The following is a 14,021-nucleotide window of genomic DNA, read 5'->3' on the forward strand; positions in this document are numbered from 1 at the left end:
GCAAGAGGCCTCCCCCACCTGCTCCCACCCTTATTTGAACCAACAGCCCTCGTAGCATCTACCGATTACAGTTTGCTATTCATCGGTTTTCCCAAGCAGATTGATATTTTGATGCCATGAGCAATAGGGTTTTCAGAATTAAATAGAAAACTTTAGCACGCTATGAAAACTTTAAGAAAAAATTGGACTATTGGCAGAAGTATCTTCCATTCATGCAAGTAGGAGCCAGCTTTATAATTTTTAGTTGGACTTTTTTTTTTTAATCTGGGGAAGTTGTAAGTGAAGACGAAGAATCTGCAAAGACATATCCCCCAGTGTTTAAAAAGAAATGCTTGGGCAAACAGGCTACCTTCAGGTTGTATTTTTTATTTTAATGAAGCAGGTCAGTCTCAGAAAGAAATGTCATAAAGAAAATGTGGCACATATACACCATGGAATACTATGCAGCCATAAAAAAGAATGAGATCTCATCTTTTGCAGCAACATGGATGCACCTGGAGGCCATTATTCTAAGCTGATTAATTCATAAACAGAAAATCAAATACTGCATATTTTCACTTATAAGTGGGAGCTAAACATTAGGTACACATGGTCAAAAAATGGGAACGGTAGACACTGGGGAATACAAGAGGCAGGAGAAGGAGAGGGGGTTAAGGGTTAAAAACACTATCTATTGGGTACGATGCTCACTACCTGGGTGACAGATTCATTTGTACTCCAAACCTCAGCATCATGAAATTACAGCTTTGTAATAAATTTGCCCATGTACCCCCTAATTCTAAAATAAAAGTTGAAAAAAAAAAAAGAATGCTCCATTCTCAAGGAGGAAACCAGAAGCCCAAGGAATAAAACTGCAAAGGATGTACTGTGGGAGGGAGATGTGATGCCAGCTGATACTTCAGTTAACATCGTTACTGTTCTTGGTAACAGTAACAAGGCTCTGGTTATAAGTTCCATAGGTCTTGAATGGTCTGCCTCTACTTTTCCCATAAGCTAATTATTTTTCACCCTTCATTTTCCAGAAATGAGAGTTTTCGTGGGCGATGAGGCAGATGAACATATGAGATTGCAGTAGAAACTCCAGTTTGTGGCGATTTCTGGCTCATTGACCTATGACACTTTTTTTTCGGATTCTTATCTCACTTAACTTTGCTATTTGTATTAGTTTCCAAATGCTACTATAGCAAATTTCCACAAGCTGAGTGGCTTAAAACAACCCAACTGTGTTATCCTACAGTCTGAAGGTCAGAAGTCCTTTAAAATCAGGGTGTAGACAAGGGCTGTGTTCCCTCCCACCTTGGCCAGCTTCTAGAGATGCTCTCGCTCCTTGGCTCAAGGCCCCTCTCGTCTTCCAAAGACAGCCATGTCCGATCTTAACTCGCATAACTCCAACTGTCTTGACTCTTTTTTCCACTTATCAGGACCCTAGTGATACACTGGGCCCACCTGGATAATCTAGGCCCATCTTCCCACCTCAGAGCTTTAACTTAATCTCATCTGCAAAATCCCTTTTGTCGTGTAAGTTAACATTCACAGGTTCGGGGATCAGGGCGTGGACATTTTAGGGGTGTCATTATCCTGCCTGCCATGCTGTGGCTATTCACCTTTCTATGTGTTCATGCTTTGGCACCCCTAGCAGATGGGAAGCTCCTTTAGGGAGCAGGGTACTGCTTCTTTGTCATTCTGTTCCCCACAGCAATTGCCCAATTCAGATACTCAGAAGATATTTTTCAATTAGTTTTCCTTCCTGACTCCTGGTTTGAATAACACGGAAGTGTATTTACAGGTAGTAGCTGTGTTGAGCCAGTCATGGTATCTTACCTTCTTGCTCGTCAGTGGGATACAAAGATGATTCAATATTGCCCCAATTTTCTATAAATTTGCCAGGTCGGGCACAGGGGCCCTCACCTGTAATCCCAGCATTTTAAGAGGCCAAAGCAAGAGGATTACTTGGGCCCAGAAGCCCAAGACCACCCTGGGCAGCATAGTGAGACCTCGTCTCTAGAAAAACATTTAAAAAGTTAACTGGGCATGGCGGTGCCTGCCTGAAGTCCCAGCTACTTGGGAGGCTAAGGTGGGAGGATTTCTTGAGCCCAGAAGTTCAAGGCTGCAGTGAGCCATGATCACACCACTGCACTCCAGCCTGGGTGACACAGTGAGACCCTGTCTTAAAATAATAAATAAATTTGCCTTGCAAAATGTTCAAGATGGCTGGACAGCACCCACAGGGTAAGCTCTTTGACACAGGAACGACATATACAACTAAAGATAAAAATAATGTGATACTTGATTGAGCATAATTTTATGGAGCAAAGAGATGCCCGAATGAGTGGAGAAAGCAACCAGGGAGAGGAGAGCCAAGTGGGTTTATTCTCTCCAAATTTTGAATAAAGTCATGGGGAAATAAAAGTAGTAGGAAGGGGTCCAAATGAAGTGTGCAAAGATGTAAGAGTATAATCATGAGAACCCAAGATAGCAAGATACGTGTATGTCTAAATACACCAGAACAGCAAAGGAGAGCTTACCTTATTTAAAGTGACACAAATAAAATGGAAAAAAATAGCGATGCTACTGGAGGCTGAGGGTGGGAGGAGACACTGGTATAAGCAGCTTTCTTGGTCCTTTGCTTTTGTCGATCAATTTTCCAGGATTACCTAAAATGCAGCCAGATTTATCCCAGTAAGAAAAAACTTACCCCCTTTCTGGATGCCCAGAGCACTTTGTTTCCACAGTACAAAGTGCTGACCACATGTGGCTTCAAATTTTGCTGTGGAAATCCCTTTACACCCCCTGAAAGCAGATTCAGGTGTGCTAGATGGTGTTTTCCAAAGATGAAAATGTCACAGTATCCCCCACTCATGTGCTTCCAGAACTTGGCCACAACCCATCAAGACGTAGAGTCTAATTCTGTTTCCTTGAGTCAAGGCAGGTTTGAGACTCACTCACAACCCATAGAAGGCAGTACAATGGGTGCTACCTAGCTTCTAGGTCATCAAAGATGGCTGAGCTTCTGTCTTGCTGGGGCATTTGATCTTGGAGCCCTGGGCTTCCATGTGAAGTCCGAGTACCCGAGGCAGCCATACCGTGAGGGAGGTCACAGCGCCTGGGAAGGACCCGGATGGACGCTGCAGTCAGCAGACATCATCCTCCAGTGCTCCAGGCCAGGGCCAGACATGTGAGGAAAGGAGCCTTTAGATGATAATACACCCCAACTGCTGCATTACCCCCAGCGGTCAAGGCCTCAGCTATCATGCAGCAGAGACAAGCCACTCCTGCTGTCTAAATTCCAAACCCGCTGGGCGCAGTGGCTCATGGCTGTAATCCCAGCACTTTGGGAGGCTGAGGTGGGTGGATCACGAGGTCAGGAGTTCAAGACCAGCCTGACCAATATGGTGAAACCCCATCTCTACTAAAAATACAAAAAAACTAGGCATGGTGGCACGTGCCTGTAATCTCAGCTACTCGAGAGGCTGAGACAGGAGAATTGCTTGAATCCAGGAGGCAGAGGTTGCAGTGAGCGGAGATCGTGTCACTGTACTCCAGCCTGGGTGACAGAGTGAGAATCCATCTTAAAAAATAAATAAATAAATAAATAAATAAATAAATAAAATAAATTCCAAACCCACAGACTCTGAGAGCATAAATAAGGTGATCATTTTAAGCCACTAAATTAAGGGGTGACTTCTTATGCAGCAACAGTACCAGGGGAACCAGGTATGAGCAGTGCACATATGTTCACTGAAGTTATATTTGGGAAGTTTTCCTGGTTAAGAGCTCTAATTATAGCCATTATGTTAACAGAGAAACCAACACCTAGGAAAATTAGAGGATAATCAGTGGCTTCTCCGGGGCTTCAGCTACAGTGATGGGTGAGAGGAACATGACAAGGATCAATTCTGAGAGTGCTGGCCGGGTGCAGGGGCTCAAACCTATAAGCCTCCATTTTTTCAGGTCGAGGTGGGTAGATCGCTTGAGTCCAGGAGCTCAAGACCAGCCTGGGCAACATGGCAAAATCCCATCTCTACAAAAAATACAAAAATTAACTGAGAGTGGTTGTGCTCACCTGTAGCCCCAGCTACTCAGGAGGCTGAGATGGGAGGATCACCTGAGTCTGGGGAGGCCAAGGCTGCAGTGAGCCATGATTGCGCCACTACACTGCAGCCTGGGTGACAGAGTGAGACCCTGTATCAAAAAAAAAAGAAAAAAAGAAAAAAAAAAATAGAGGTTATTTTACTTGAAGCAAGAAAAAAATATTTTCTGGAAGGGAATCACTTCTCTAAAAAAGAAAAGTAGCAGAATGTTTGTGCCTAGAGACAAGTGAGAATAGGCACCCCTCACCTACGCCGTGTCCTCCAGGATGAGCTGCCCACAGGTGAGGTGGGGGACCACCACCCAGCTGAGGCAGGAGTGGCCCCTGCAGGGGTAAAACAGCGAAGAAGGCTTTCCAAGCAGTGCTGCAAAAAGGCCTTTCTATTGTTTTTTATGTAAGTCCGTTTCATGCCACATTTTGGGTGAAACATACACACACACAGTCTGCACAGCCGACAGTGAACAGGACTTCCTGGTGACTCTGGGTAAAGTCATTGTTGCTGGGAGAGAAGGGAAATGCATGTTTCCGGTGAGTTTTGCCTTATGTGGCTAAATGGGAGGAATTTGGCAAATTTCCCAGTGCAAGAAGTCTATGGGACAGTCTGAAAAAGGAAGGGAGGATCATCTCCACCAGTTACTGAAGTGAAAGTGAACTGTTCTTTTCTGGGGACCCTTCCTAACAGAGAAAGGGTTGAAATGAAAACCACAGCACAGCCAATTTTGTAATATTATCTGGCCAGTTTAGTAGCCTCTAGGTATATTGTTTAAGGCATTTAGAAATCCAGGTGGTTGTTATTGGGACTATTATTTTCTTTGCTTAAGATATCTAACCAATTTTGCACAAACTAGGATGGGGAATATACAGGCCTTGGTGTTTCTTTTCCAATTAAAGAAATCTCAGTAAATAATTATGGAGCAGGTAACTCCCAAAATGTTCCCTTGGATAATGAAATTCCAAGAAAGAGCCTTTAAAAATTTGTAGTAGCCTGGGCACGATGGCTCACGCCTGTAATCCTAGCACTTGGGAAGGCTGAGGTGGGTGGATCATTTGAGTCCAGGAGTTTGAGACCAGCCTGGACAACGTAGTGAAACCCTGTCTCTACAAAAGGTTTTAAAATTAGCCAACCTGTAGTCCCAGATACTCAGGAGGCTGAGGTGGGAGGATCATTTAAGCCAGGGAGGTCAAGGCCGCAGTGAGTCGTGATTGTGCCACTGCACACAAAAGGAGAACCTGTCTCAAAAGATAATAACAATAAGTAAATAATAAACATTTGTAGTAAATAGATGTCTGTTTCTGGGGCTTATTCTGCATTATAAATCTACTCAGCATCAAGGTCCCAGGATTAAATTTTAAACGTCAAGCTTCCTTCTTGTCCTGAAATGTGTCAACAGGTACTGAGTGTTAGCTCAAAGTAACTTGATCTTGCTTGAGGTAATGCTCTACCAGATACCCTCAATTATCTGGTCACTACACAGCCAAATCTCCTGCAGGCCTGGGCTGCCATTCTGGAGAAAGTGAATCACAAATCACCTTGAATTAAGGTAACGTGGCTTCTACCACACATAAGCTCCCAAACCTCAGTGGTAAAACACAACAGAAATTCACTTCCCACTCACGCAGGAATTGGCACAAGGCAAGAATGAGGGAAGTGCCACACAATCCTGTGCAGCCTATGCTGAGACGGGCTCTGCCATCCTACAGGCATGTCCCCAGCACTGCTGCCAACAGACAGGATCGGAGAGCAAAGGATGGACGGGAGGGTTTTGTGGGCCAGGTGTGGAAGTGTCATAGGTCACTTCCTCCTAGCTTCCCACAGCCAGAACTGTCACCTGGCCCAAATTATTAAGGAGATGCAGGTCTCTCTTGAAAACATCTCTCTCTGGCCGGGCACAGTGGCTCACGCCTGTAATCCCAGCACTTTGGGAGGCCGACGTGGGCGGATCACGAGGTCAGGCGATCCAGACCATCCTGGTTAATATGGTGAAACCCCGTCTCCACTAAAAATACAAAAAATTAACCGGGCGTGGTGGCGGCGCCTGCAGTCCCAGCTCCTAGGGAGGCTGAGGCAGGAGAATGGCAGGAACCCGGGAGGCGGAGCTTGCAGTGAGCCGAGCTCGTGCCACTGCACTTCAGCCTGGGTGATAGAGCAAGACTCTGTCTCAAAAAAAAAAAAAAAAAAAAAAAAAAAAAATCTCTCTGGCTGAGCAGCTACTTCCCAGCAACAGAGAAGGGGAGCAGAGTTCCCTGATGAGCACCCAACCTCTGGCCGCCATGTCACTTACACTGGATTCTGCCCAGCCCCAGCCTGTGGGATAGCGCCACAGATTATCAAACCGCTCCTAGTCCCAGCAGGTCCGTAAGACCATGCTTGGCTGTCTTGATCTGTATTACATTAGTTTGGAGCAGTGCTTTGGAACTGGGAGATGGTCCTTCCTGTGGGGATGCAGCAAAGATGGATGAGGCTAGGTCTGCCCCGCGCATCCTGTTTCCAGTGCTCCTTCACCAAGGAGGCCAACCAAACACGGGAGCTTTTTATGAAAGGGAAGCATGTTCCTCTGGTGCTCAGTGACAGATGACCACCTTAGAGTATGCAGCACCCAGGGCAGGCTCAGGTGTCAAGAAGACTTGCTGTGGAGCTAGGCCCTGGCCAGGATTTCACTCAGTAATAAACTCTAGGTGTTCTTTTTCCTCTGTGAGTAGCTACCAATGATAGAATGGCGGGATTCAATGCTGAAGGTAAGCAGACCTGCTCAGAGATCTGTTTATCTACACAATGAGTTAGCTTGCCCTGTGGCCCCACCACTCTATGTAAATCTAGATTATTTTTAAGGAATGGCAAATATAAGCCATGATTTATTGTTATCTCATTATACTAGGCACTGTGCAAAATACAATACAGTTTTCATCTATCATAATAACAACAGCTCTGCAAGGTAGACATTATTGCTTTTATTTTAAAATGAGGTGCCTCAGCAAGGTTAGACAGCTCCTTCAAGGTCACTGATGAGCAGCCGAGCTGAGACTGGAGTCCAGGCCTATGTAATTCTAAGCTCTGCTCTCCTTCCTACCTGCCATATGATGCATACCCCACCACCAGGCTGCGGGATGCTTGCCACCAGCCTCCTAGAGTAAATGCTTAGCACACACACGGCAAACACCCACCTGCTCATCCCCCCCATAAGACTCACCGCAGTGAGCCTTCTCAGGACACTAACAGTAAGCATGGTACACTCACCTTGATAGAGTAACTCCCGTGCGCAAGAAGTTTGTAGAAAACATATTCATTGAACAGTGAGTGTCCATTGCACATGACTGTGCATATGAACAACATATCATCTGGCCACACCCACCCCTCTTCAGCCATGCCAACGGTGGGCTGCAGAGTTACAACAGCTGTTTCGGATTCCTGTAAGTGTTCATGTCACCATCATGACAGGAAGTACAAGGTCCACTTCTCTTCACCTCTGCTTCTTCAGAGTTAACAAACCAGGGAAGTGTGCCTTGTCTTTCTCCAGATAGGTTAAAAAGGCCGCAGGAATTCAGGGAGTAACCAACTCGTCACCAATACAGCCTTTTTGCCAGGCCACCAGAACATTGGAAAAGATAGTTACTACTGCTGAGAGTCATACCATTGAGCAGAACCTTCCACAGTGAAACATTTTTATGCGTGTCTTTGAATTCTTTAAGCAAAGGCAGGGCAGTTTGACACTGGAAATCACAACAAAGAAAAGCACATTGCCCATTCCCTAACCGCCATTATTAAAATAATTACTTCATTTATTGGAGTGTTTCACATTGCTGGGCACTATAGTGGATGCTTTACACACATTGTCTTATTCAGTCCTCACACTGATCCTACAAAGACATTAATTTTATTATTTCCCTTTTGCAGAAGAAAACGAAAACAACTGAGTCAGATTAAGTAAGCACATAGCGCACGACAGCAGAACCTGAGCCCTGGTTTGTTTGAATGCCTCTAAAGCCCATGCTTTTTCCCTTGTACCGGATAGCTAGAGGCCCCAAAGCTGTGTGCAAAAAATACCAGCCCAAAGGAAACGCCAGCACGAAGTGGGGAGCCCGTCCAGTGCCACGTGGCGCTGTTGCTGTTGTGCCGTTACAAGAAAGGGAACGCAGTGTTCCGAAACTGCACAGGGACTGTAAGCAAAATAAATGGAAGCTCTCAGAATGGGTGCTAATGCCTTGCTGGAGGCTGATTTCAGAAGAAGCCTATTGGGTAGCATTTGATAGGTAGCTTGGCCCCCAAAATATTAAAGTGCTGAGAACAATATCTGTTTTGTGAGTGTGTATGCATTTAAGGCAGTTTATCTCTTCCTATGCCAGTGCTTTCCGGTGCATATCAGATCTCAAATGCTTGCTTAGTTATTTAAGAATTCCAAGGAAGCCTGAAATGAGCTTTCGTAAGGAGAATTCCAAAGCTGACATTTGTTGATAGAAGTAATTTCATAAGGTTTGATAGAATGGAAGATTTGCAATTGCATTAGGAGGCAGCAGTGGGATGGAATTACAGGAAGGACCCCTGCCAGCATGCCCCTCATACATAATAAATAAACAGAGCAAGGCCATAAACCAATGACTTCAGATGAAAATGCTCACATGTAAAAATACACATATTTTATAATATTTTATTTGTAACAAAGGCCTTAGGAAGGTATAGGTGCAAATGAGTTCATAAGATATGCCATCAGCCAGGCACAGTGGCTCACTGTGATAATCCCAGCACTTTTGGAGGCCAAAACAGGTAGATCGCCAGAGGTCAGGAGTTCGAGACCAGCCTGACCAACATGGTGAAACGCCGTCTCTACTAAAAATACCAAAAAAAATTAGCCAGGTGTGGTGGTGTGCGCCTATAATCCCAGCTACTCAGAGGCTAAGGCAGGAGAATCACTTGAACCCCGGAGGCAGAGGCTGCAGTGAGCTGAGATTGCACCATTGCACTTCAGCCTGGGTGACAGAGGAAGACTTTGTCTCAAAAAAAAAAAAAAAAAAGATATGTCATCTATTGACTGTTTGCAGTCTGTCAAGTCCTACACATATTATCTTATTCAATCCTGACAACATCTTGTGAGTTTGTGGAGAAAAGGATTCTCATGGCCATACTACAGATAAGAAAATTAAAATTCAGGGAGGTTAAGTCCACAGAGGGTAGTAAGTGGCTGAGCTTAGATTCAAACCCAGGTCCTGCTTTCAAAGACAGGCTCTTTCTCATTTCTCTGAACAACAGACTTCACATTTCCTAGCACAGCTGAGCATCACTTTGAAGTTCTCCTACTCCTGCCTCTGAGGCATCTGAGGAAAGCTTGGGAGTAGTAAAAAATAATTATATGTACATAGAGGTTGTTTATTTGTTTACACACATAGCCTTTCCTTACCCTATGTTGTTAGCATGCCAGAGTCCCCAGAGCCTCCTCTCCACAGTGTCAGATAATACTTACCCTCACCAGCCTGTAAGCTACCTCTTTTGAGCTTCGAGAATTTGCCCATAAATTTCCACACATTGTAGGAGTCTTAGCTTTCACTGAGTTCCTTCACATTCTTTGTGACCTGGAAGCTTTCCATTTTTCAGACTTAAAGATACTGCTGTGAAAAAGTAAACATGTAACAACATCTGCTCTGCATTTGAAGATTCATTCAATCCACACTGGTTTCTTTCTCTGCTCCCCCAACTTCATGGGGGCGATTGGCACATGTCAGGAGCAGGGACTCATTGGTTTTCTGGTTTAAGTCCTGCCCCTTTTCTGTTTTCCTTGTCCTTCCCAGTGATACCCACAGGCCTGTGTTAGGATTCCTTCCCGCGCATGTCTTTAGGGTGTAACAAGAGTCACAGGGAAAATCACGTTAGAGGCAGGGTCTGAACTGCTTGCTGCTTTCCTCATTCACCTAACTTCGTATTGCAGGGCTAAGAGAATCCAACATCATTTTACCCATTCTTGGGATCTTGAAAGGTCTTTCTACAGTTTAACATCGTTATTCAATTCATGAAAGATTTTGATGACACTATAGACTTGGAAAATTCACTGAACAATTCTATTCCATAGTTATTTCTGAAAATGTTACATAAATTCAACTTCTGGTGTTCTCAGTTCCCAAGAGGCCACATCTTCAATATTTCTTTGTCATGGATGCATGAAATTGTTTGAAAATAGAAAGGAAGTGTTATTTCCCTTGCTTCAAAGCCCAGGATAACTTTCATTTTAACAGGCCTCTTTAAAGTCTGGGAACCCATGCTATTGCCTCCCCCGTTATCCACAAACCCACTCGTCAGCCCTTTCCCCACTGAAGAATGAATGAGGCGTGACTCCCTGTCCAAGCAGCATTTCTCCTGCTACATCAAAGCTCATTCAAGCTTTGAGCTCCAAAAAAGTAATCCAAAGAAAACCTAGCATAAACTTTTTGCCCTGGTCAACAACTATCAAGTTAGATATCAGTGCAGGCTACTTTCTTCCCAGGTCAGGTCCTCAATATGGGCAAGTAGAGGAGGAAATAATAGAAATTCCAGTCAGGTTTGGGTGGATTAAAGAAAGAGGCAGGGGGAGATTCAGGATTTGTGGGATCCCAAAGCTTATGAAATTTGAGGCATCCTGTTTAAGGAAAAAAAGTAAGATTATAAATATAAAATTATATATGAGTGTTAATATTTAGAATAAGAAAAGAACACAAGACAAATAATTTTTTAAACTGGCAAATAACACAAACATGAAGTCCAAACAGTTAAGATTTTTCTTTAAATAACTGCTTAAAATATCTCTATCATACTTTTTCCATATGTTTATTAGCTGGCTATTTTATAATTTTTTAAATAAAAGGAATAGAAATATAATTGCTGCTCAGACTTTTGGCTAAGACCAAGTATGGAGAATGGAAATATAATGCAGCCCTTTATCCAGCATATTTGGTCAAAATTTGTTTTTTATTATCAAGAAGCTTGGAAAAGTTTATTTTGGCTTCACAATTCATTCTTAATGATGTCATACAAATATTTGGGTTGTTGTCAAGTTTAGAGGGAATCTCTATGGCCTTTCTTTCATGCAGGAGCTTTTGTAGACATATTCATTATTTATAGTAATGTTACAGATTTCTGTCCAGTAAATATAGAAAGTCTGTCAATTTTGGTTCATGCAATTCCTATCAAAAGCTAAAAATATAAATATGATGAACTTACAATTGTATACTCTGCATTACCAAGTATATTACTCTGTTCTCACATTGCTATAAATAAATGGCTGAGACTGGGTAATTTATAAGGAAAATAGATTTCATTGGCTCACAGTTCCATAGGCTATACAGGAAGCATGGTGCTGGCATCTGCTCAGTTTCTAGGGAGGCCGCAGGCAACTAACAATCATGGTGGAAGGCGAGTGGGGAGTAGGCACGTCACATGGTCAGAACCGGAGCAAGCGAGCGAGGGGGAGGTGATACACACTTTTAAACGACCAGATCTCACAAGAACTCATTGCTGTCATGAGGACAGTACCAAGAGGGATGGTGCTAAACCATTCATGATCTGCCATCAGGATCCAATCGCCTCCCACCAGGCCCCACCTCCAACACTGGGAATTATATTTCAATATGTGATCTGGGTGAGGACACGTATCCAAACTATATCCCCAAGGTTATTCTGAACTGGGGAGAACTACACTTTTGAATAAGCATCATTAAGAATCAAGTTCTTAATCAACCAACAGTTTTATCCTGTGATGGCTGGAAGAATTTTCCACAGACGAGCTGCTGGTTCCACATATTTCAAACATTGTTTTTCCTCCCCTTCCCCACACACTTCCAGGGCTGGTATCAATTGCCCTGTGTTCTCTGACTCTGCACATTTATGTCTTGACTTCAGGAAAATCAGCCCAGTGGGCCCAGGGAGTATTCCTGGAAGTCATTCCTCATCAGGATGGTTATTCATAACTCAGCTATATGTGAAATTGTCGGAAAACCACATAAATAGGTCCCATTTAACCAAAACTAAATATATCTCTAACTTGAACTCCACTAAAGCACATATGGAAAAACATCCCGGGCCACTCCCAACACCCACGCAAGGAACACAGAAACAGAGAGGAGGCAAAAATGGAAAGAACCAGCAGTCTCCATTGTTTAAGTGTCTTACTTTTGCAAATTTTATAAACATATGACCATTTGAACACATTCTAAGGCTCTTCCCCGGGCCTTACATTTTGTTATTTTAAGCCACCAAGTTTGTGGTAACTTCTTACAACAGCCCTGGGAAACGAATAGGCCTGCAAAACTTGTTCCCACTGCAACTGAAATGAAAGAAGGGAAAATAAGCAGCATGACTTGTCCAGACTTCTACTTGGAGAGCTAAGGATGTGGGATTTAATTCTTAAGGCTAAGGAAGTGATTGAGAAGAGGCTGCATGTTTCCCTTACCTATTGTTGCATAAAAAAACCATGAAACAACTATGTCATCCTTATGCTCCCAGATTCTACAGGTCAGGAATCTGGAAAGAGAACAGAAGGTGTGGCTCTTCTCCGCGGTGTCTGGGGCCACAGCTATGAGTCCTATGGCTGGGGGTAGGCTGGATGGGGCTGGATGACCCATTGCTCAGGCAACATCTTGGCTCCTGTGTCCAGTCTTTGAGTTGGGCTGGCTGGAGGCTGGCTGAGCTGGGGCTGGTGACCAGAGCATCTACCTGTGGTCACTGTAGCATGGCAACCTCAGGCTCCTGGGACCGCTCACAGGGAAGTTCAGGGCCCCAAGGGCAAATGTTCCCAGGCGACAATGCAAGTCTAGATTGCCTTCCATAGCTTAACCTTGGGAGTCATATGGTATCACTTCTACCATTCTCTATTGGCCAAAGCAGACCCAGATTCCAGGGGATGGGACACAGCCTCTGCCTCTTGATGGGAAAAGTGCCAACGAATTTGTGACCATGTTTCAACCTGCCATATTGCATGTTGTTCTTTCACCCCTTCCTTACAACCCATCCTGAAGCTGCAGGAACAAGATCAGCTCTGCCTGCAAATCAGCACAGCGACTCTAGCCCAGTCCACAGAGCTTCTACCAAGAGAGGCTGCTGTGATGGCACATTAATAGCTTTTAAGTCATAATTAATAATGCAATGAATTAATATATACTTCATAATTTAAGGCACTATTTCATTGAAATCTTTGTTAAGTAGATGGTCTCTAACTTACGATTTTTTGACGTTATGATGGTGTAAAAGTGACACGTGTTCCATAGAAACCATACTTGGAATGAATTTTGCCATTTGCTCTTTTCCCGGGCTAGTGATGTGTGGTCCGATACTCCCTCTCCATGCTGGGCAGCGGCAGTGGGCTGCATGCAGCTCCCAGTCCGCCACGATCATGAGGGTGAATGATGATACTCTACGTTGTCCTGTGCCACTGGGTGACTTTGCCCAGCTGAAGCTGATGTATGTTCTGAGCATGTTTAAGGGAGTTGAGCTAAGGGACTGTGATATTTACAACAGGTTTGTCTGAATGGGACCCCATCGTAAGTCCAGGAGTATGTGTATTTCTCACAGTAAGCCCACATGTAATACTGCATCCCAAGACTTTTTGAAACCAGACTTTGGCAAATATATTGATATCATGTCTTTGTGAGGTTATCGTGTAGCCAGAACACCCCTATGTGGTTTTACGTTCCTTCCTTTAGCCTTGACCTCTGATGAGACCCTGTTAAACATTACACTGTGGTCTCAGCCATGCTGTGAGGAATCAGTGAAAGCCAGGCCCAGGTGGATGTGTTGAGACAGAGAAGAGAAGTGCGTACCCTCTTGCCTCAGGCTTGTAGCAATGGTGGGGTCTGGAAGAGGCCAGGTGTGTTTAGTGAAGATGTGACCCTTGGGAGGGTCATTTGTGATGTGACCAGAAAGTCAGGATGGGCGGCCCTGAGAGACCTTCCTTTGAGCTCAAGTCAGGGGAACCTT

The sequence above is a fragment of the Theropithecus gelada genome, chromosome 5, assembly GCF_003255815.1.
Source record: "Theropithecus gelada isolate Dixy chromosome 5, Tgel_1.0, whole genome shotgun sequence".
NCBI lineage: Eukaryota > Metazoa > Chordata > Mammalia > Primates > Cercopithecidae > Theropithecus > Theropithecus gelada.